Source organism: Helianthus annuus, chromosome 1, assembly GCF_002127325.2.
Source record: "Helianthus annuus cultivar XRQ/B chromosome 1, HanXRQr2.0-SUNRISE, whole genome shotgun sequence".
NCBI lineage: Eukaryota > Viridiplantae > Streptophyta > Magnoliopsida > Asterales > Asteraceae > Helianthus > Helianthus annuus.
Genome location: NC_035433.2, coordinates 103,276,604 through 103,299,524, shown reverse-complemented (window position 1 = coordinate 103,299,524; position 22,921 = coordinate 103,276,604).

Here is a 22,921-nt window from a genome sequence, read left to right as displayed (position 1 = left end):
GACACACTCACCAAATATATGGTTGTAAATATTTTACTTTCTGCAATTTAAGTTTCTGTATTTCATTTCTTAGTTTAGAACACTTTGCTAAAATCCAAAAAGATTTTTCATTTCTGCTTTATTTTTGACAAACCAAAGTAGAGAGTTAATCGTTGGATTCTCGAGGATTGAAGCAAATGCAGGAAAAGTTCTGAGCTGAAGAATGAGGAGAGCTTATTTTGACGGAGTTTGAGTTATTTTCAAGTTTAAACAAGTTTATTAATTTGATGCTTGTTATTTTCAAAAGATGTTTTGAAAATGATTAAACAAAATCAGTCTGTTTTGTCAAAAGATCAACCAAGGTCATTAAATTAAACTTGGTAGATTAATTGAGTAATCAGGGTCATTAATTTGAACCTGAATACTTGAGTGGATTTCTAGGACTGATTGAATGTTTGTTTGTGTGAAAAGATAGAGTGTAATGTTATTGTTTGAGATACAGGTGTTAGACTTCATCATTCCCATGGGAGCTATTTGTCAAAGCTTGAACCAGATCAAGACCTCAGATTCCAGCATACTGAGAGGGGGAGTCTGTGAAAGAGGGAGTCTAGAGTTCTGGATCAACAGTCAAAGGGGAAGTTTGAAGATAGAGCCAGGAAGTGATCCTGAACCTATGAAGATAGAGTTTTTACAATAAGAAGACAAAGTTGGAGAAAAGACGAAGACTGAAGACTCGGAGCCGAAGACTTCGTCAACATCCAAGGGGGAGTCTGTTGGTGCACTGAATGTCTGTTAACTACGTTTGTATCGAGTCTTAGGTCTAGATAGGTTAGTTTGGAGCTTGGAAGTCAAATTTAGGGTTTAGGATGTTAATTTCGCTCCTAATGACATGTAGGTCATTAGAAGCGAAATCAGAACTTGTAATTTTGCTCCAGTGTACACATTAGAGTTAATTTTGCTCCTAGGTTAGTTAGGGGTTTCGCTCATGAGACACATGGGGTTTCGCTCCTAGCAGTTTGGAGCGAAATCAGCCATACTATAAATACCCTATCATGTGATCTCATTCAGTATCTGTTGGAGCAAAATCTAAGCTGAGGTGCTGCCGGATTTTTTTTCAGAATACATTGTAAAAGCTTGGATTTCAGTAATATAAAAGGAAATTAAGAGGAAAAGCTGTTGTTACTTTGTTTACACCGATTCCGCCTTTGTACACAAACATGAACTGCCTTAACTGACTATTTAGGGTCATACAACGGTCCAACAGTACCCTTGAAGACATGCTCCGTTCGTGTGTCATAGATTTCGGTGGTAATTGGGACGCATACTTACCTTTAGTCAAATTCTCGTACAATAACAGTTATCATTCCAACATTCAAATGGCACCGTTTGAGGCATTATACGGAAGAAAATGTCGATTGCCTATTGTATGGCACGAGATCGGACACTCTCAATTAACCTGTCCTGAGCTATTGCAAGAAACAACTGACAAAATCGTCCAAATTCGAGAGAATCTGCTGAAAGCTCGAAGTCATCAGAAAAGTTACGCCAATAGACGATGCAAGCCCCTTGAATTTGACGTTGGCAACCATGTACTCCTAAAGGTATCACCTTGGAAGGGTGTGGTCAGATTCAGCAAGAGAGGGAAACTCGTGCCTCGATATGTTGGACCCTTTAAGATTCTGGAAAGGATCGGAAAGGTGGCCTACAGACTCGAACTACCGGAGGAACTTAGCAGTGTCTACCCGACTATTAACGTGTCGAACCTCAGAAAGTGCCTGGCTGAGCATGATTTGTATGTACCTTTTGAAGATCTTCAAGTAAACGAAACACTACACTTCGTGGAGAAGCCAGTCGAGATCATGGACCGCCAAACCAAGCAGCTCAGACGCTCCCGCATTCCCATTGTGAAGGTTCGATGGGAAGGCAAACGAGATGCAGAGTTCACTTAGGATCTCGAAAGCGACATGAAGGCGAAGTACTCGCAGTTGTTTGTTACAGCTTCGGCCTAATTTCGGGACGAAATTCCCTTAGGTAGGGGAGGCTGTAACACCCCGTGTTTTGAAAGTAAAAGTCAAAGTCAAGATTGAAGTCAAAGGAAGAAAAGATTGCTAATTGCGGTCTGACACTCCTTGCTCAACTCCTGTTTTGACTTCTTTGACTCGTAGATAGTCTATTTTGCTTGTTGCGTTAGTTTTATTATGTGGAGTACTTGTTAATAATCGATGTTTATGGCATGTTTTATCACTTACCGCATCGCAATCACAATCGCAACTCGAATTACGCGTTCTAGGTATTGTTTTACGTGTGTGTGCTATAAATGATTGTATGTTAGATATAGTAGTTGGGATTAAAAGTAATTTAAAGGGGAAACTCTATCGCATCGCAACGTTCAATACGCGAATCAAAACAGCAAAACTCGTCGCACCGAACACTTGAATCGAGTGGCCAACCGATCGAGTTGCCACCCGATCGGATTGCCATCTGATCGGGTTGATATCCGACCGAGTTGCCACCCGATCGACCAACCACTTTCCCCACTTTCCTTTTTGGGAAACCCTATAAATACCCCTCATATGTCACATCATTTGATGTGACAGCTCTCACTCGACCAGCTCGCTCCAGCCCACTTTTCTTCCGATTTCTCGCGACTCTTGTATGTTTTCAACCTAAATCTTGAACTTTCTTGATCTACACGCACTCCTACACCGTTCTATGTTTTGAATCTTAACTTTTAACCATGAAATCACTAGATTTGAGGTGTTCTAGGATGATGTCATCATGGAGTTCTTATGAACTTCATGTTTTGGCTTCAATCCACCAAGAACAACTTAGATCTGAACGATTTCCATATAAATAAACAACGATCTTGCATAGATCTGAACATATTCATGATGGAAAGGATTGAAAGATGGTTTCAAGCTTTCTTTCAACTCTTTTACACTCAATGCACTCAAAACCGATAGAATCGGAGCTCGTTCTGACCTTCTACTCTTTCTTAGTGTTGTGTTGGTTTAAAATCTGGATTCTATCCACGAGATTACTGATTTCGGGTTAAACATGAAATGCCGTCTCGAACAGTTAACTGGTCAGACTAGGGTGGTTCCTGTCCAATCGGGTCACTAAGTCTTGACGAGGTTTCTGTTGTTGGCACGTTATCATACAATCTAGAGAAAACCGCAAACTATCAAACACGACCAAGTATCAAGACGATCAGGCTACTGGGACGGATTGCCGTCCGATCGGATTGCCACCCGATCGGCTTGCACCTTGGCCCCACACTTAACTTTTGTTTCAACTTTTGAGGTTTTAAACATCGAACGGATTGACGTCCGATCGGATTGCCATCCGATCGGATTACCACCCGACCATGTGATGTTTGAACTTCAACACTTAAACAATTTTAAACATGTTCAATGCATTACTAGTTCAACGGATTGCCACCCGATCAGTAGACTACCTGATTGAGTGACAACACTGCTGTGAACTTGTTCTCTGAGAAATACCTCGCCAAACGGATCATCGCCCGATCGGACTGCCGTCCGATCGATCGACCTAAAGGGTAGATATACTTTTCTGTTTTCAAAATGCTACAACGAAAACTTCAAAAGGCAAACCATCATACACAAACCCATCAATCACCAAACAAGATGACAATCCAATTGAATGGCCATCTGATCGGGTGACCATCCTAACGGATTGTAATCCGATTGACTGGCCATCCACCATGCTTTTATCATATTGCGCACGCCTCGTTATTTAAGTCACTTACCAAACAAACCACCAATGTTAAAATGTTCATGTATTAAACAAATGTAATGTATAGTGAATAAAAGCATTAATTGATTTAAAAGCATTTACTCAACCCTATAAGAAAGAAATGTACAAAACAATGCATTTGATAAATTATAATCAAAAGTTATGTTTTGGAAAATAATGCATGCTTTACTGATACAGACATCTATGCGGTATTGTGAAAATGCATACATTCAAGCCTTGAGACTGTGGCGACAAACCCTTAAACAAATTAAAGGTTTATCTGAATTATGTGTATCGAATTCGGTCTTTCCTTCCATCCAAACAAACCTAGGATTTCAGGAACGGGAGTTGTCAATTCCTATGGTACCACTACCTACTAACGAATGACGTGATCAATGTTAATGAATGTATTTTTGTCCCATTTAAACAAACCAAATGTCATACCAAAATGTAAGCAAAATAATGTACTAAGTATGCAACAAATGAACATACATAGCCTGAAATGTAATGTAAAACAATGTACTAAGTATGCACTAAATGGACATACATATCATGAAATGTAATGTAAAATAATGTACTAAGTATGCAACAAATGAACATACATAGCATGAAATCTAATGTAAAACAATGTACTAAGTATGCACTAAATGGACATACATAGTATGAAATGTAATGTAAAATAATGTACTAAGTATGTAACAAATGAACATACATAGCAAAAACATGGATAAAATCATGTACTATACGTGTACTAATGAACATAGCAAGTATGATATAAAAGCATGGAAAACACGAAAGTAACAAGTAGGTACATGTGTTTCACCCCAAAATGTTTGAAAAACAGTAAAAGAGGGGAACTATGTACTCACTTGAGGGTGCTTAGAAGTCTTGAATAACAACCAAGCAAAGCTAGAGGGATCACGGAATCAAACGGCACCTAATGTAGGTAACTACATTAATAAACGGACCTAAATCGGAAGATCAGATAGAATGAGGTTTCGTAAACCAAATGAGTATAGGAACTCATGTAATATGGTTTAATAAAGCCTACATTCTAAAACGAAACCAATCCTAAGTGCTTACGACCCATTACGACTTGTTAAGATAGCTTACGCTACTTTAACGTGTCGTTCACGTAAAACGCGTTCGGACTGCCTAACTAGTCCTACGACAAGTAATATATGCCTTAACACGTCTAATAATGTTGCCTAATCAGTTTAGATGTCAAAATTTATGTTACATATGCTTAAAATGAAATTTGGTGTAAAAATGGCATTTTGGTCATTTTTCCTAAGGCATATAATTATCTATCATACAACTAAGTAGACTAAGTGACCATAAAGTATAACCTCGGAAGGTTATTCCTTATGTAACTACGGTCACAAAATGTGTTTGGTTGGATCCTAAAGATCGACCAAACGGGCCGGGCTCGAAAGTTTAAGCGGTTGTTTAGACCGCTTATCTTACGACCCTTTATAAGCATTAAACCTAAAGTGACGAGTTTAACATGTTAAACAGGTTTGATGAATTTAGAAAACTAGTTTGATATCAAAACAAAGGGTCTTGATACCCAAGAGTAGTTTGGTTGCAAAATACGCAAGAATACGCATTTTGACCGAAACTATGACTCTTCACTACGCCTAAATAACGTGGTAATCAGTAGGTATAGTCACAAGGGACTATGATCATCGTGATTACGCTCATGTTACGAAGTTCAAACGAACTTCGTGTTGACCATATCGAGGTAAAAGCAGAAAGTCAAACACTGTTTGACTTTCATGCTTGAAATACATGAACAAGCATGAAGGAAACTAACAAAAGGTCCAAGCTATGAAGATTTGATCCCAAAATTCTCAGGTATGAAGCTTCACAAGGTGAGAGCTTCAACTTAGAGAAGAATTTGAGAGCAAATGTGAGGAATGAATGAAGATCAAGTGGGTTTATATAGAGTTTGAAGAACCGCTAGGATCGTTCCTCGATAATTGAGCTTCAATCTGGACCGTACATGTGGGCACAAGGTTTTGTGATACTAGGGGTGCCCCAAAACCATCAAACGGTATTGAAAAAGTTATAAAAAGGACCCTGAACTTCAAGTCAGTTGCTGAAAATGAGTTTTCTGCCCAGATGAGGTCGTGGCGTCACGCCACGGCAAAGCCATATGGTGGTGGCGCAGCGCCACCATGTGCCAGCTCCTAGAAAGTTTGCCAAAATGGGAGAAATGGTCCCTACAACACTTTTAAGCCGTTTTCGATGCGTTTAAACCCCGTTAACCCCATTTTATGGCTCTAAAATGAAGTTATAGCATAGAAAACATGAAACATGCTCAAAAATATCTCGGATGTCGGTTCTTTTGGTCGTATGGTTGCGTTGTGCGGTTAATTACGACGAAACACGAACGGACGTGAAAAGTGATCCAAATTACGCGACGAATGGAATTTTATCATGCCAACCACTAAAATAAAATATTTTAATGATTACATAAATATTTGGAAGTCCGGATATATTCAGAACGTAAGATATGCGCGAAAATGCAAACTTATGCACTTTTTGACACTTTTAGTCCCTGTTGATCAAATAAGTTTATTTTTGCGCACCAAACACCTCAAAGCCTATTTCTAAGCTATGTAAAGGATATTTAGGGCAAGTTTAACTTATGATCAAATTCCAGAAGGTCTGTTACAGTATGAATCGGCATACTTTCGTAGTTTGTCGAAATTAGTCCCTGTAAGCGAATAAACTTGATTTTGCCACACCAAAGCCTTCAAAACTTATTTCTAAGTTATGTAAAGGTTATTTATGGTATGTTAAGCATGTGTTGATGTTCCAGATTGTTTGTCGCATTAAACTGATTATGTTTACGTATCGGTGCGCGTATAACTTTCCACAAAGCGATTTAGAGCTCGAAATCGAACGAGAATCGATATGTGCTAACGATACACATAATTATACAAATCCCAAGTATGAAATACAATATTTCATTGATTTGATGTTTGTTTGATGGCCGTGGAGGCACAGGTGTCATAGTCTCCCCTACTTCAGGAAATTTCATCCTGAAATTTATTTAGAGGAAACTTGTGAGAGCTTGAAACATGAAGTCGAAAAGATAAAACAACACCGGTTAGAGTTCTGAAATTCTTGTCACACCCCGGCCGCGTATAACATGCAACCGCGGCGGAAACGCCGGGGAGTGTTGGGACAGATTTAATTGTTTCATAACCATGGAAACCAAAGTTACATTTTATTTATTTAACAAGAGTAATACATTGTCTTAAACAGGAAAACAAAGAGTTCGTGACATAATTAAACTAGTCTATCTTCATTTTTAGTCTCTAAGGCACAGGTCCGCCCTAGTGTCATGATCATCATCCTATGGAACAGCTCCTGAAAACACATGTGAAAGTAGGTACGTCAGCATAAAAATGCCTGTGAGATACATAGGTTTTATGAAAATGAGATTCATGACTTGAGTTTAAAGAAATGTTTAATAACAGTCAGTCATGAACCTTGTAATTTGTCTTGCTTTGTAAACCATTTGAAAAACGATAATATCCGATGATATGTATAGATAAGTGTAAGGTTAAACGAGTAACCAAGTAAAATGAGTTGAATAAGATAAGCTGTTTGTAAAAATAATGTCTTGTGAAGAGTATGTTATTTGTGTAAAATGTAATGTGTCTAAACGGAATGACTTAGATAACGCTACGATATGTAATATTATACAAGCATTTATATATAGGAAGTACCAGCGGCGTATCCACCATGTTTGTATCATATTACATACGCCACGTTACTCCAACCATTTACCCAAACCAACCACCATGTAAATTGTTCATGTATAAATCAATTGTCAAGTGTTATTGTGTAAACCATATCGAAATGTCTATGTTCAATGTAAACCACCAAGTATGTATATCAATGTCAAAATGTTTATGTTTAATGTATATCATGTAATGTGTACCCAAAATATATCTTGTATGGTAAGTGAGGTGTATCAACTAAACCATATGTAAAATGCACAAAACAAGGTGTTGAAGTAAAACATGGTTTAAATCAACGTTATGTTTTGTGGAACAATGCATGCTCTACTGATATAAATATTTATGCGGTATTGTGAAAATGCATACATCCAAGCCTTGAGACTGTGGCGATAAACCCTTAAACAAATTAATGGTTTATCTAAGTTATGTATATCGAATTCGGTCATTCCTTCCAATCCAAACAAACCCAGGATTTCAGGAACGGGAGTTGTCAATTCCTATGGTACCACTACCTACTAACGAATGGCGTGATCAATGTTAATGAATGTATTGTTCCATGTTAAACAAACCAAATGTTATACCAAAATGAAGACATGTGATGTAAATAATTGTACTAAGTATGCACACAATGGGCATAAATAGCATGAAATGTAATGTGAAACAATGTACTAAGTACGCACACAATGGGCATACATAGCATGAAAATGTATTGTAAAGCAATGTACTAAGTACGCACACAATGGGCATACATAGCATGAAATGTATTGTAAAGCAATGTACTAAGTACACACACAATGGGCATACATAGCATGAAATGTAATGTAAAGCAATGTACTAAGTACGCACACAATGGGCATACATAGCATGAAATGTAATGTAAAGCAATGTACTAAGTACGAACATAATGGGCATACATAGCATGAAATGTAATGAAATCATGTACTATAATGTACTAACGAACATAGCAGGTATATGATGTGAAAACATGGAAAGCATGAAAGTAACAAGTAGGCACATGTGTTTCACCCCAAAACAGTTTGGAAAACAGTAAAAGAGGGGTTCAATGTACTCACCTGAGATTGCTTTGAATTCCTTGTGTAATAATCACACAATCCTAGAGATCACGGGATATCAAACGGCACGAAGGGTCCCCGAATGCTAATCTAGATCAAAATGGCACAGGTATGAAACAAAGGTTCCAACTTAGAGCTTAGATCAGATTTTTGTGGGTTTTAACAAGAATGGGGGTGGGGTATTTATAGTATTTCCCGAACCGTTAGGTTCGTTTCTTGAAAAACGTGATCGAATCTCGTGCGTACACTTGTCGAAAAGTTGTGGTTACTGAAAATGACCCTTAGTGAGCTGAAAGGGCAAATGAAATCATGTGGTTGTGGTTTAATCAGCTGAGATTTGCTGACTAATTGATCTTATCTGATCTGTATGTCTGACGCGGCCCGCGTCAAGGTGCAGGCCAAACTAATGCGGGCCGCCTGGCCCTGTCTGATCTGCACCACTTGCAGAATTTACAGTTTAGGTCCCTGTTGCATGTTTAAGCCATTTCCGACACTTCTAAGGCCCGTAAAGCCAACTTTAAGGCCCTAAAATGATGCCTAAACATTGTGGACATGAAACATGCTCAAAAATGTGTCGGATGTTGGTTCATTTGGCCGTATGATCGTGATGTTCGGTTAATTACGACGGAATGCGCATAAGCGCAAAAAACGATCCAAATGACGCGACGAATGGATTTTTCTCATGCCAAACACTACGGCATAATATAAGGATGCTTACATAAACTTTTGGATGTCCAGATGTATTCAGAACGTAAGTTATGCGCGAAAGTGCAAACTTGTGCACTTTTTGACACTTTTAGTCCCTGAATGATCCAAAAGTTTGTTTTAGCATACCAAACCCCTCAACGCCTATTTCTAAGCTATGTAAAGGATATTTATGGTATGTTTAACTTATGGACATTTTCCGGAATGTTCGTTACAGTTCAAATTGGCATACTTTCGCTGTTTGTCAAGTTTAGTACCTGTAAACGAATTAACTTGTTTTTGCCATACCAAAGCCTTCAAAACGTATTAATAAGTTATGTAAAGGTTATTTAAGGTATGTTGAGTATATGTTGATGTTCCGGAGTATTTGTCGCATTAAACTGAGTATGTTTACGCACCAGTTTGCGTATAATTCTCCAGAAAGCGATGTAGAGTTTGAAATTGAATAAAAGTCATAACATGAGAAATGTAAAACACAACCAAACAAACATTGGGATCAAATAACATTGTTTAATTGATAACTGAACTGTTCACAATGATTACAAGCACAAATGTTACAGTCTTCCCTACTTGTGGAAATTTCGTCCCGAAATTTATTTAGAGGAAACTCGTGGAAACAGATGCGGATATTTCGCCTTCATTTGATCTTCACGTTCCCAAGTAAACTCGGGTCCACGTTTAGATTCCCAGCGAACCTGGACCAAAGGAATGCGCTTGCGTTTAAGCCACTTGACTTCACGTTCCATGATTTCTACCGGTTTCTCAACAAATTTCAGTCTTTTATCAACACGAATTTCGTCAAGCGGTGTGTGGAGGTTCTCATCAGCTAAACACCTCTTGAGATTGGACACGTGAAAGGTTGGATGAACATTTCCAAGTTCAGGAGGTAACTCAAGTCTGTTGGCTACCTTACCGATTCTTTCGACGATCTTGAATGGTCCAACGTATCTAGCTGCAAGGTTTCCTTTCTTTCCGAATCTGATCACACCTTTCCAAGGTGAGACCTTAAGTAATACACGATCACCGACTTGAAAATCCAAGGGCTTGGGTTTTAGGTCTGCGTAGCTCTTTTGACGGCTTCTAGCTGTCTGAAGGTTATCACGAACTTTCTTAACCTTATCTGTTGTCTCTAAAATGAGGGCAGGTCCAGTAAGTTGAGCCTCGCCGATTTCATTCCAGCAGACTGGTGAACGACATTTTCGACCATAGAGAGCCTCGAAAGGAGCCATGTTGATGCTAGAGTGATAACTGTTGTTGTAGGAGAATTCAATCAACGGAAGATGTGAATCCCAACTACCACCAAAATCGATCACACAAGCTCTAAGCATATCCTCCAGTGTCTGGATTGTTCTTTCAGATTGGCCATCCGTTTGCGGATGATAAGCTGTTCTCAGATTAAGTTGGGACCCCATAGCAGATTGCATGGTTCTCCAAAAATGAGAAGTGAAACGAGCATCTCTGTCAGAAATGATGTTCAAAGGAACACCATGTCGAGCTACAATTTCATCCACGTAGATTTGAGCAAGTTTGTCAGCGGAAAAATCCTCACGGATTGGCAAGAAATGTGCTGACCTGGTAAGACGATCAACGACTACCCAGATGGCATCGTGACCTTTCTTTGGGCGCGGGAGTTTAGTAATGAGATCCATGGTAATGTTTTCCCATTTCCAAACTGGGATCTCTGGTTGCTCCAACAAACCGCAAGGATGCTGATGTTCAGCCTTAACCTTAAGATAAGTAAGGCATTTTGATACATATAAGGCAATGTCTTTCTTCATACCAGGCCACCAATACTGAATACGAAGATCCTTATACATCTTATCTGAGCCAGGATGAATAGAATAACGAGACTTATGGGCTTCATCCATAAGCAAGGTACGAAGATTATCTTGGCTCGGGACCCACAAACGGTCCATGAAGTAATACAATCCATTGTCTTTCAGTTCAAGAGCAGGAGTTAGGTGATAAGGAAATTCCTTATCCATCAAACCTTGCGAAACACAAGATTGTTGAGCCTGTGAAATACGTGCTTGGATATCGGTTTGAATAACAGATTGGACACGAACATAATGAAGCTTAGTACGTTCCTTGCGACTCAAAGCATCAGCTACGACATTCGCCTTTCCAGGATGGTAGCGAATCTCGCAGTCGTAGTCGTTTAGAAGTTCAACCCAACGTCGCTGCCTCATGTTGAGTTCTTTCTGATTGAAGATATGCTGAAGACTTTTGTGGTCAGTGAAAACCACACATTTTGTACCGTACAAATAGTGTCTCCAGATTTTGAGAGCGAAGACAACTGCACCCAACTCAAGATCATGAGTGGTGTAGTTCTTCTCATGTATCTTCAACTGTCTCGATGCGTATGCTATGACTTTGTTTCTTTGCATCAGGACGCAGCCAAGACCTAATTTAGATGCATCGCAATAAACGACGAAATCATCATTGCCCTCAGGCAAAGTTAGGACAGGCGCGTCGCAAAGTTTTTGTTTCAAAGTCAGAAACGCTTCCTCTTACTTGAATCCCCAATCAAATGGCTTGTTCTTCTGAGTTAGGGCAGTTAGAGGAACTGCAATCTTCGAGAAATTTTCTATGAAGCGGCGGTAATAACCCGCAAGACCAAGAAAAGAACGAACTTCAGTAGGGGTAGTAGGCGTATCCCAATCCCTAATCGCACTGATCTTGGAGGGATCTACATGAATACCTCGTTCGTTGACAATATGTCCTAAGAATTGAACTTCTTTAAGCCAGAATTCACACTTGGAGAATTTGGCGAAAAGTTGCTCTTTCTTTAGGAGTTCTAAAGTAAGACGAAGGTGTTGTTCATGATCAGCTCGCGTCTTAGAATATATTAAAATGTCATCGATGAAAACGATGATGAACTTATCTAAATAAGGCTTGCAGACCCTATTCATCAAGTCCATGAAAACAGCAGGAGCATTAGTCAAACCGAATGGCATGACTGTAAACTCATAATGTCCATAGCGAGTGCGGAACGCTGTCTTGGGAACGTCTTCTTCATCCACACGAAGCTGATGATATCCAGATCGTAGATCAATCTTTGAAAAATAAGAAGCGCCTTGCAATTGATCAAAGAGATCATCAATGCGGGGTAGGGGATATCGATTCTTGATGGTAAGCTTGTTAAGCTCACGATAATCGATACACATCCTAAAGGATCCATCCTTCTTTTTTACAAAGAGAACGGGAGCACCCCAAGGTGAAAAGCTAGGACGGATAAAACCTTTGTCGGAGAGTTCCTGTAGCTGTTTAGATAACTCTTGCATCTCAGACGGTGCAAGACGGTATGGAGCTCTGGCAATGGGATTTGCACCAGGTACGAGATCAATACGGAACTCGACTTGGCGTGCTGGAGGGAGACCAGGTAACTCTTCAGGGAAAACTTCAGAATAATCCCGAACGACAGGAATATCTGAAATAAACTTACCCTTGCCTTTATCTGCTGTAACATGAGCTAAGAAAGCCACACAGTTCTTCCGTAGATACTTCCATGCTTTAAAACAAGACATGAGTCTGAGACCACCGGCAGGCTTCTCACCACGAACCTGTAGGATCTCGCCTGTCGATAGCGGCACACGAACAATCTTCTCAGAACAAACTATCTCTGCGCGATGCTTAGATAACCAATCCATACCCACTATAACGTCGAAGCTTCCAAGTTGCATTGGCGTGAGGTCAATAGGAAAAATATGGTCGTTAAGGTTCAACTGGCAGTTGCGTAGAACAGAATTAAGAACAATGGGTTCACCACTGGCAACCTCTACTGTCAAAGGTTTACCTAGTTTCGTTCTAGACACGCGAAGCATTGGCTCAAAAGACAATGACACAAAACTCTTGTCGGCACCCGAATCAAAAAGAACAGATGCAGGCTGATTATTAATAAAGAACGTACCGTTCACCACTTCATTGTCTGCTTGTGCCTCTTGAGCATTCATGTTGAAGACTCGCCCTCGAGCCTGAGCCTGATTCTGGTTTGCATTCTGGTTCTGGTTTACTAGCCTTCGGCACCGGTTTCTGTAGTGGGTCAGATCCCCACAGTTGTAGCAAGCACCTGGTGGGTATTGTGGTCGTGCAGCTTGACCCTATTGCTGAGCAGGAGGCTGAGCAACTTGTTGAGCAGGGGTCTGAACTACGCGATTTTGAGCAAACCGACAACATCGGCAAGATGACCTGACTTCCCACAGTTAGTACAGAAACGACACTGATGTTGCGGCTGATGGTGACTGTTGCATCGATTGCACAAAGGTGCACTTCCTGAATAGGGCTTCTTTGCTGGAGGCTGTGCGGCTTGGTTGGGAGCTGCCTGGTTAGCTTGGGCAGTGACAGCAAAATTTTGGGAAGCCTTACGCTTCCTTGACCCCCTTGAGGAACCAGAATCCTTTCCCTTCTTGCTTTGACCTTTCTTGCTATCTTCCTTGTCAGACGACTGTTTCTTGCCCTTGTCACCCTTCCTGTGTAGTTTATTCTTCCGAATCTGTGACTCAGTCAATGTCGCTGATAACTCGATTGCCTGACAAAGTGTGGTAGGGTTGCTACCAGTAATAATGTCTTGTACCGAGTCAGGCAGGCCATCGATGTACCTTTCGATAGCCTTGTCGAGTGGGGCGACCGTAGTCGGGCAAAGTAGACTCAACTCCTCAAACCTATCAGTATATGCCCTGTGCTCGCCACTATCTTGCTTCAAATCATCAAACTCTTTCTCCAACGCTCGTTGCTCATGACGAGGACAAAACTCCCTCATCATAAGAGCTCTTAGTTCAGCCCACGTCTGCGCTAGAGCAACTTCTGCACCACGGTCTCTCATTACCCCATTCCACCATGTAAGAGCCCTCTTCTAAAACACGCTCGAAGAAAACTCGACCTTGCGATTATCCGGACACTACACGTGGCGAAAAGTATTCTCGATGCTCTCGAACCATTGAAGAAGCCCAGTTGCTCCCTCAGAACCACTAAACTTGAGTGGTTTAGCCGAGTTAAAGTTCTTGAAATTGCATGGAGCATTGTTGTTGTTGTTGGCTTGGTTCAATTGAGCAAAGAGATTTGGGAATTGAGCAGCCATCTGCTGCGCAATAATTTCTGCCAGCTTGGCAGTTGCTATCTGGTGTTCGCGTCGAGGAGGCATTCTAAAAGAGAAAAACATGAAAGGAAACGAGTGAGATGATTGGATGAAGAGAATGAGATGAAACTGAACCAACAAAAGCAAAGATGGTGGTTACACATCGCAAAGCAAACAAGCGACACGAAATGTCTTAGTCAAAGTAAGTGGGTCAAAAATAATGTATCGCGAAGACATGTTCGCCTATAAGTGAACACTCACCCCAAGAGTTCCCAGGTAAGAGTGACTGGTCCGATTATGTGGATTTGTACAAACACTCTAGCCTTAGACAGAAAACTCAGGGTACAGGCATTCACTCTTCCAGTTCGCACGTGTTCACACTATTAAAACCCAAAACCTTGACGAGACTTTTGAAAATCCAAAGGGGTTCAAAACCTTATAACAGAGGGTTCAAAACCTAGTAATCAATCATCCTAGAACAGATGATTAATTTTCAAAGCGGATTCGGAATCGAAATTCTCGTTGTGGTTATCACCTAAGGATAGGTGAAGTGCATGTTTTAAAATCTAAACACAAGATAACTTGTGTTAGGGTCCTAGAAAGTTATAGTCTAGGTCAAAGCATTACTAATAACCTAATTCCCTATAACCATTGGCTCTGATACCAACTCTTCTGTCACACCCCGGCCGCGTATAACATGCAACCGCGGCGGAAACGCTGGGGAGTGTTGGGACAGAATTAATTGTTTCATAACCATGGAAACCAAAGTTACATTTTATTTATTTAACAAGAGTAATACATTGTCTTAAACAGGAAAACAAAGAGTTCGTGACATAATTAAACTAATCTATCTTCATTTTTAGTCTCTAAGGCACAGGTCCGCCCTAGTGTCATGATCATCATCCTATGGAACAGCTCCTGAAAACACATGTGAAAGTAGGTACGTCAGCATAAAAATGCCTGTGAGATACATAGGTTTTGTGAAAATGCGATTCATGACTTGAGTTTAAAGCAATGTTTAATAACAGTCAGTCATGAACCTTGTAATTTGTCTTGCTTTGTAAACCATTTGAAAAACGATAACATCCGATGATATGTATAGATAAGTGTAAGGTTAAACGAGTAACCAAGTAAAATGAGTTGAATAAGATAAGCTGTTTGTAAAAATAATGTCTTGTGAAGAGTATGTTATTTGTGTAAAATGTAATGTGTCTAAACGGAAATGACTTAGATAACGCTACGATATGTAATATTATACAAGCATTTATATATAGGAAGTACCAGCGGCGTATCCACCATGTTTGTATCATATTACATACGCCACGTTACTCCAACCATTTACCCAAACCAACCACCATGTAAATTGTTCATGTATAAATCAATTGTCAAGTGTTATTGTGTAAACCATATCGAAATGTCTATGTTCAATGTAAACCACCAAGTATGTTTATCAATGTCAAAATGTTTATGTTTAATGTAGATCATGTAATGTGTACCCAATATATATCTTGTATGGTAAGTGAGGTGTATCAACTAAACCATATGTAAAATGCACAAAACAAGGTGTTGAAGTAAAACATGGTTTAAATCAACGTTATGTTTTGTGGAACAATGCATGCTCTACTGATATAAACATTTATGCGGTATTGTGAAAATGCATACATCCAAGCCTTGAGACTGTGGCGATAAACCCTTAAACAAATTAATGGTTTATCTAAGTTATGTATATCGAATTCGGTCATTCCTTCCAATCCAAACAAACCCAGGATTTCAGGAACGGGAGTTGTCAATTCCTATGGTACCACTACCTACTAACGAATGGCGTGATCAATGTTAATGAATGTATTGTTCCATGTTAAACAAACCAAATGTTATACCAAAATGAAGGCATGTGATGTAAACAATTGTACTAAGTATGCACACAATGGGCATAAATAGCATGAAATGTAATGTGAAACAATGTACTAAGTACGCATACAATGGGCATACATAGCATGAAAATGTATTGTAAAGCAATGTACTAAGTACGCACACAATGGGCATACATAGCATGAAATGTATTGTAAAGCAATGTACTAAGTACGCACACAATGGGCATACATAGCATGAAATGTAATGTAAAGCAATGTACTAAGTACGCACACAATGGGCATACATAGCATGAAATGTAATGTAAAGCAATGTACTAAGTACGCACACAATGGGCATACATAGCATGAAATGTAATGAAATCATGTACTATAATGTACTAACGAACATAGCAGGTATATGATGTGAAAACAAGGAAAGCATGAAAGTAACAAGTAGGCACATGTGTTTCACCCCAAAACAGTTTGGAAAACAGTAAAAGAGGGGTTCAATATACTCACCTGAGATTGCTTTGAATTCCTTGTGTAATAATCACACAATGCTAGAGATCACGGGATATCAAACGGCACGAAGGGTCCCCGAATGCTAATCTAGATCAAAATGGCTCAGGTATGAAACAAAGGTTCCAACTTAGAGCTTAGATCAGATTTTTGTGGGTTTTAACAAGAATGGGGGTGGGGTATTTATAGTATTTCCTGAACCGTTAGGATCGTTTCTTGAAAAACGTGATCGAATCTCGTGCGTACACTTGTGGTTACTGAAAATGACCCTTAGTGAGCTGAAAGGGCAAGTGAAATCATGTGGTTGTGGTTTAATCAGCTGAGATTTGCTGACTAATTGAGCTTATCTGATCTGTATGTCTGACGCGGCCCGCGTCAAGGTGCAGGCCAAACTAATGCGGGCCGCCTGGCCCTGTCTGATCTGCACCACTTGCAGAATTTACAGTTTAGGTCCCTGTTGCATGTTTAAGCCATTTCCGACACTTCTAAGGCCCGTAAAGCCAACTTTAAGGCCCTAAAATGATGCCTAAACATTGTGGACATGAAACATGCTAAAAAATGTGTCGGATGTTGGTTCGTTTGGCCGTATGATCGCGATGTTCGGTTAATTACGACGGAATGCGCATAAGCGCGAGAAGCGATCCAAATGACACGACGAATGGATTTTTCTCATGCCAAACACTAGGGCATAATATAAGGATGCTTACACTTTTGGATGTCCGGATGTATTCAGAACGTAAGTTATGCGCGAAAGTGCAAACTTGTGCACTTTTTGACACTTTTAGTCCCTGAATGATCCAAAAGTTTGTTTTAGCATACCAAACCCCTCAAAGCCTATTTCTAAGCTATGTAAAGGATATTTATGGTATGTTTAACTTATGGACATGTTTCGGAATGTTCGTTACAGTTCAAATTTGCATACTTTCGCAGTTTGTCAAGTTTAGTCCCTGTAAGCGAATTAACTTGTTTTTGCCATACCAAAGCCTTCAAAACTTATTTCTAAGTTATGAAAAGGTTATTTATGGTATGTTGAGTATATGTTGATGTTCCGGAGTATTTGTCGCATTAAACTGAGTACGTTTACGCACCAGTTTGCGTATAATTCTCCAGAAAGCGATGTAGAGTTTGAAATTGAATAAAAGTCAAAACATGAGTAATGTAAAACACAACCAAAAAAACATTGGGATCAAATAACATTGTTTTATTGATAACTGAACTGTTCACAATGATTACAAGCACAAATGTTACACTTCTAATAACTTTAAATAACATCATGCTTGCAATGTAAGAGTGACACTTATATACAAGTATATGAAGTGCCATTGGTGCGTCCACCGTACCTCCATTACATTGTTCACATTTTGTTATTTTTGCCACTATAGGTTCTTACACATGATAAATCTTACTTTGGTTTCCGTGCACTGAATTTCATAATTATGTATGCATCCATAATTATGTAATTCCTTGCATAGTCCACACAGTGTATCTTATAATGTGTAGGGGAAGAAACTAATGAATGAACCTGTGATGAATGTGACTAGACCAGCATAGGATCCTTTTAATTAAATCAATAAGTGATCTTCTTAAATAGACCACCAAGGAGTCTTTTCAGCTATATCATCACATGCCATTCTTAACCAGATTCTGAATCAATCTTTTGACTTAAACCACTCAAGGGGTCTCTTTGAATTATGGAATGGTACTATATAATCCAAGTGTCTTAACGATTACGTAGAAGGTCATTAAGGATTTAGGGTAGTACCTTTGGATATCCTACTGTGAATCTCTCACATGAAGATATGGAAGATTCTACGAGGATTTGGATAATGAAAACAAAAACACAAAAGAAAACACATAACACACAATCACATAATCATAAAATTGTTTATCTTGATCTTTAATTTGTTATCATTTTGTTAATTTGTTTGTTAATTGTGCACATGTATTTAAAGTACACTAGGTATCAAATCCGTGGATTTCTATTGGCACTTTAAACATTTTAAGAATCTAATCATGAAGATAGGAAGATCTTAAAAAGAAAATTCGATTTCGATTACAAGGAATCGTAATATTCGAATTAAGGTATACAAAGAATCCAATTAAGGACTCCGATTTGAATGATAATCATCCATAAGGATCTAATTGTGAAGATAAAAGATCCCATATGGATTTTGGGATTTGAAAAGCGGGAGGCATTTCAAAACCTTGCACTAGACGTGCTTAAGTTGATACACGAGGTAGAATGCTTATGAAGTTGAGGTGCTAGATATGCCAAGGCGACATATGAAGTAGATTTTGAAGGTTAAATCAATGTATGGGAAAAATATTTTTCAAAACTATGCATGGGGTTCTTTTTGAAACGTGTTTAATGTTTTTGAAATCTTACATAATACTTTTGAAATCATAAAGTAGGTGTATTAGATAAGTATAAAAATGTTTTAAAATCATGCGAGGTAAATTTTGAAATTATGTATAAGTTTTTTTTTTGAAAACATGAATGATGTTTTTGAAATCATGCACTTGATATATTAAGTAAATGTACTATGTTAAAAATGTTTTCAAACTATATGGAATATTTTGAAATCATGAAGGTTGTTTTGAAAACTTATACTATGTATGTTGTTATGAAAACCAGAATTAATGGGTATGAGATCGAAGAAATTTTTACCCTTAGTTATCTAACCACGGATTTAAAGATACAGATGTGCAAAAAGCAGGATTACTCATGATGTCACTTTATTTTCTGTACTTCGCCTCCTAGAATGAAACGAGTACTTAAAATTTTCGAAGAAATCATGAGCGATCACTTGAAAGGGAGAATCACAAGAGTAGTTTGTAAAGAACATAGTTCCTTGAGGTAGGTATTATAGGGAAATGCCATACACATATGTAACTACACTTGTATTTCAGAATTGTGAACAACAATTTATTTATAAACAAAACAGGTTGTTTCAGGGTGCAACAAAAGAAACAAAAGCAATAGATACAAACTATTCAAAGTAGCAACATCTTCAAATAAGCCAACTGCTCATCCGTGGGTCAGATTTGTAAAAGCTAGCTTTGGGCAATTCCTTCGGAAATGGCCCATCTCGCCACAGTTGTGGCAAGATCCCGGTGAAAAACGAGCTTGAGAAGGATTGTTGCCAGCTTGATTTGGTGTAGCTGCAGCTGGGCAAACTCTTGCTATGTGACCTATAAGTCCACAAGTTTGGCATTTACGGCACTTCACACTAGCATGATGATGAAGGCTACATTGGTTGCACAAGGGTGCAGTTCCGTTGTAAGGCTTCTTGGCTGGTGGTGCTGCCACCTGACTAGGTCCTGCCTGTTTTGGTGCAACAACTTGAGGATTCTTTGAAGCTTTACGTTTCTTTAGTTTTGGTGAAGGCTTGGCTTCTGTCTCCTTTGGTGATTCTTGAGTGGCTTCATCCTGGAGACGATACATGGTAGTAGCTAATTCAACAGTCTTTAGGACTACTTCGCCTATTCACTGGGCAAATTTGGCAGCCTGTTCGGACGTCTTAGCGTTGCTGCCATGAGGAGACATTCTAGAGGAAATGGAAGACATAGGAGGAAACAAGTGAAATGTTATCTGTACGATCGGTTTCTGACCCAACGAGTCGTTCAGAAGAGTTTACGCTCAGTACGAAAGGCGGAAACAGTTTTACTAAGGTCAATTCAGCAAGATATACACTTAAACTGCCTTTCTGATTGATATAATGACAAATTACAGCGAGACGGCACTTCGGCAGCACTTCGTTACACTGTCTGGAAAAGCTCTCTCTAATTTCGCTTGGAAGGGGTATTTATAGGTCTCATGATTCTGTTTGAAAGGTTCCAAGCGGAATTAGATTCCATGCAGAATCTAATTTCGCGCGGAATTACTTAGACACCTTTCAAGCGGAATTAACCCACTTCATGCGAAATTACATACATTCTCGAAATACGTGTTCTAATCTATCATTGTAAGTACAAGACTCGATACAAGACGAAATCGACAGACGCATGCACTAACAGACTCCCCCTCGAATGTTGACGAGTCTTCGCATCTTCAGTCTTTATCAGTCCTCTCGAACTCTCTGAAGTATCTGACACTATAGAGCATCCTTAATATCTTCTTCTCTTTCATCAGCACCGACAAACTCTCCTCGAATAAGCTCCCCTCGAATGTTGATCTTATCTTCAGAATCTCAACCTGGCTCTAAGCATTCTAATTCTTGATTCCTTAAGTTCATCAGCATCATTAATACCAAGATCGTAACCTGGCTCTTAGCAATCTTCCCAGGACTTGAATCTGGCTCTTTGCAACTACAAGCTCCCTTTTTGCAAGTAGAATCCTTCTCGAGTTGTGCTCAAAATCAGGATCGTCACCTGGCATTTACCCTGATCTTCAGGTATCAGAACCTGGCTTACCTGCAAATTCTCTATCACAAACAAAAGTTTTATAATATAAGACTTTGCAACCTCAGATATCACATGCAGATTTCTGATGAACCACCTGTAAAAATTAAAAGATTTAATCATTTAAAATTTTCTGATGACCACTTGCAGAAATGTTTTCAAAAACTTTTTACTCACACTCCCCCTCAAATGATGTTCATCGAGTTTAGCACTTAGAATTTTGAAAATCAGCTTTCCAACACCAGTTGTAGAAAATCTTTTTGGATTTTTCAAAATTTATGCTAAAACACACTTAATCTCTTTTTGGAATTTTTGATAAAGAAAATGCATTAAAGAAATATTTACAAACAATAGTTTTGTGAGTTTGCGTAAGATGTCACACCTTGTCTTTTGCGGAAGCATATGATGTGTGACTGGTTTAATATCATTGCATTCAATCGTAATAAACAACTACATGAATCGATGTTCATCCATTCTTAAAATTTATGTATACAAACATTGTTTATTCAAGTTTTTAAAACATAACCTCCGACTAGGTTACAAACCAACAAAAGTGGATGACATCTAAACTTCTACTTACGACACATGCGTCCAAGATCCATCCTGTTACCTGAAATACATGTAATTTTGGAAACATCAACAAAAAGTTGAGCGAGTTCATGCGTCTTGTTTGTGTAATGTAATTCTTGTAAATCTTTGAGAGACTCCGTTGTAAACAGGTATGAAAAGCGTGTATGAACATGAATGTCTTACAAGAACTTTAAGGGATGTGAGGACATAGGGAGCACTCATTATGGCTCATAGGGAGCACTCGTAATGGCTCGTCGGGGGCACTCGTAATGGCTCATACCCTTGTCGATTTTCCTCGACTGTGTCGATTAACCTCGACTGTGTCAATTTACCTTGACTGTGTCAATTACCCTCGACTATTTCGATTAACCTCGATTGGGACTCCGAAGCACTACTAGGTACTAGTTGTGTCCTTGAGTAGGGTTCGACCGTACCCGTTAGATCTAACCCTCGTCCCTAATTATGTATTTACAACTTGGCACTAGCTTTCACCAAGAATTTATGGCATTTCAATATTAAGTCTAAGCTCACATGATCTAGTATTTCATAGGCGTTTCATACCGTTTAAGCATTTGTAACATGTATTTCACCCCCGAGAGTTATAAAACCAAAAACAGTTAAAGAAAAGGGGGAGCATGAACTCACAGTTTTGCGTCTTCAGTACTCGTAACTCAAATCTCGTCAGCAAATACGACTACCTACAATGTACTAGGGTCTATTAGACGAGCGGGTCATGCCTTGTCTTAGTATTCATGTTTTGAGTTACGTTTTCTTTATGTCTTTACATCATCCAGAGTTATAATACTTTTCAAGTATTTGTTTTCGCGTTTCTTTCCCAAGGATGGGAGTATTTCATACATGTATTCTCGTATTCTTGTATTTGCAGTTTCCAAAATAATATATTTTCACTTAGAAAATATACATAGACTTGTTTTGTCCAAAAAATAATGTATCGTCAAGAAAATATATATTTCTCTTCAAAAATCATATATCTTCTAAATATTCTAAGAAAATATATTTTTGCTTCCAAAAGTAATATAGTTCCTCTTTGTCGAAAATATGATACACTTTGTAATAATAAAATCATACTTTCGTTTCTTTTGTGTCCAAAATAATATTTACCAAAATATATTGTAACGGTACTTCTCGAAGTATTTCGTAAGTTGTGTTATTGCGTTCGGTTTCACAATATCAAGTGTGTAGCTTATATATCTCATTCCATGAAATTTTTGGTAT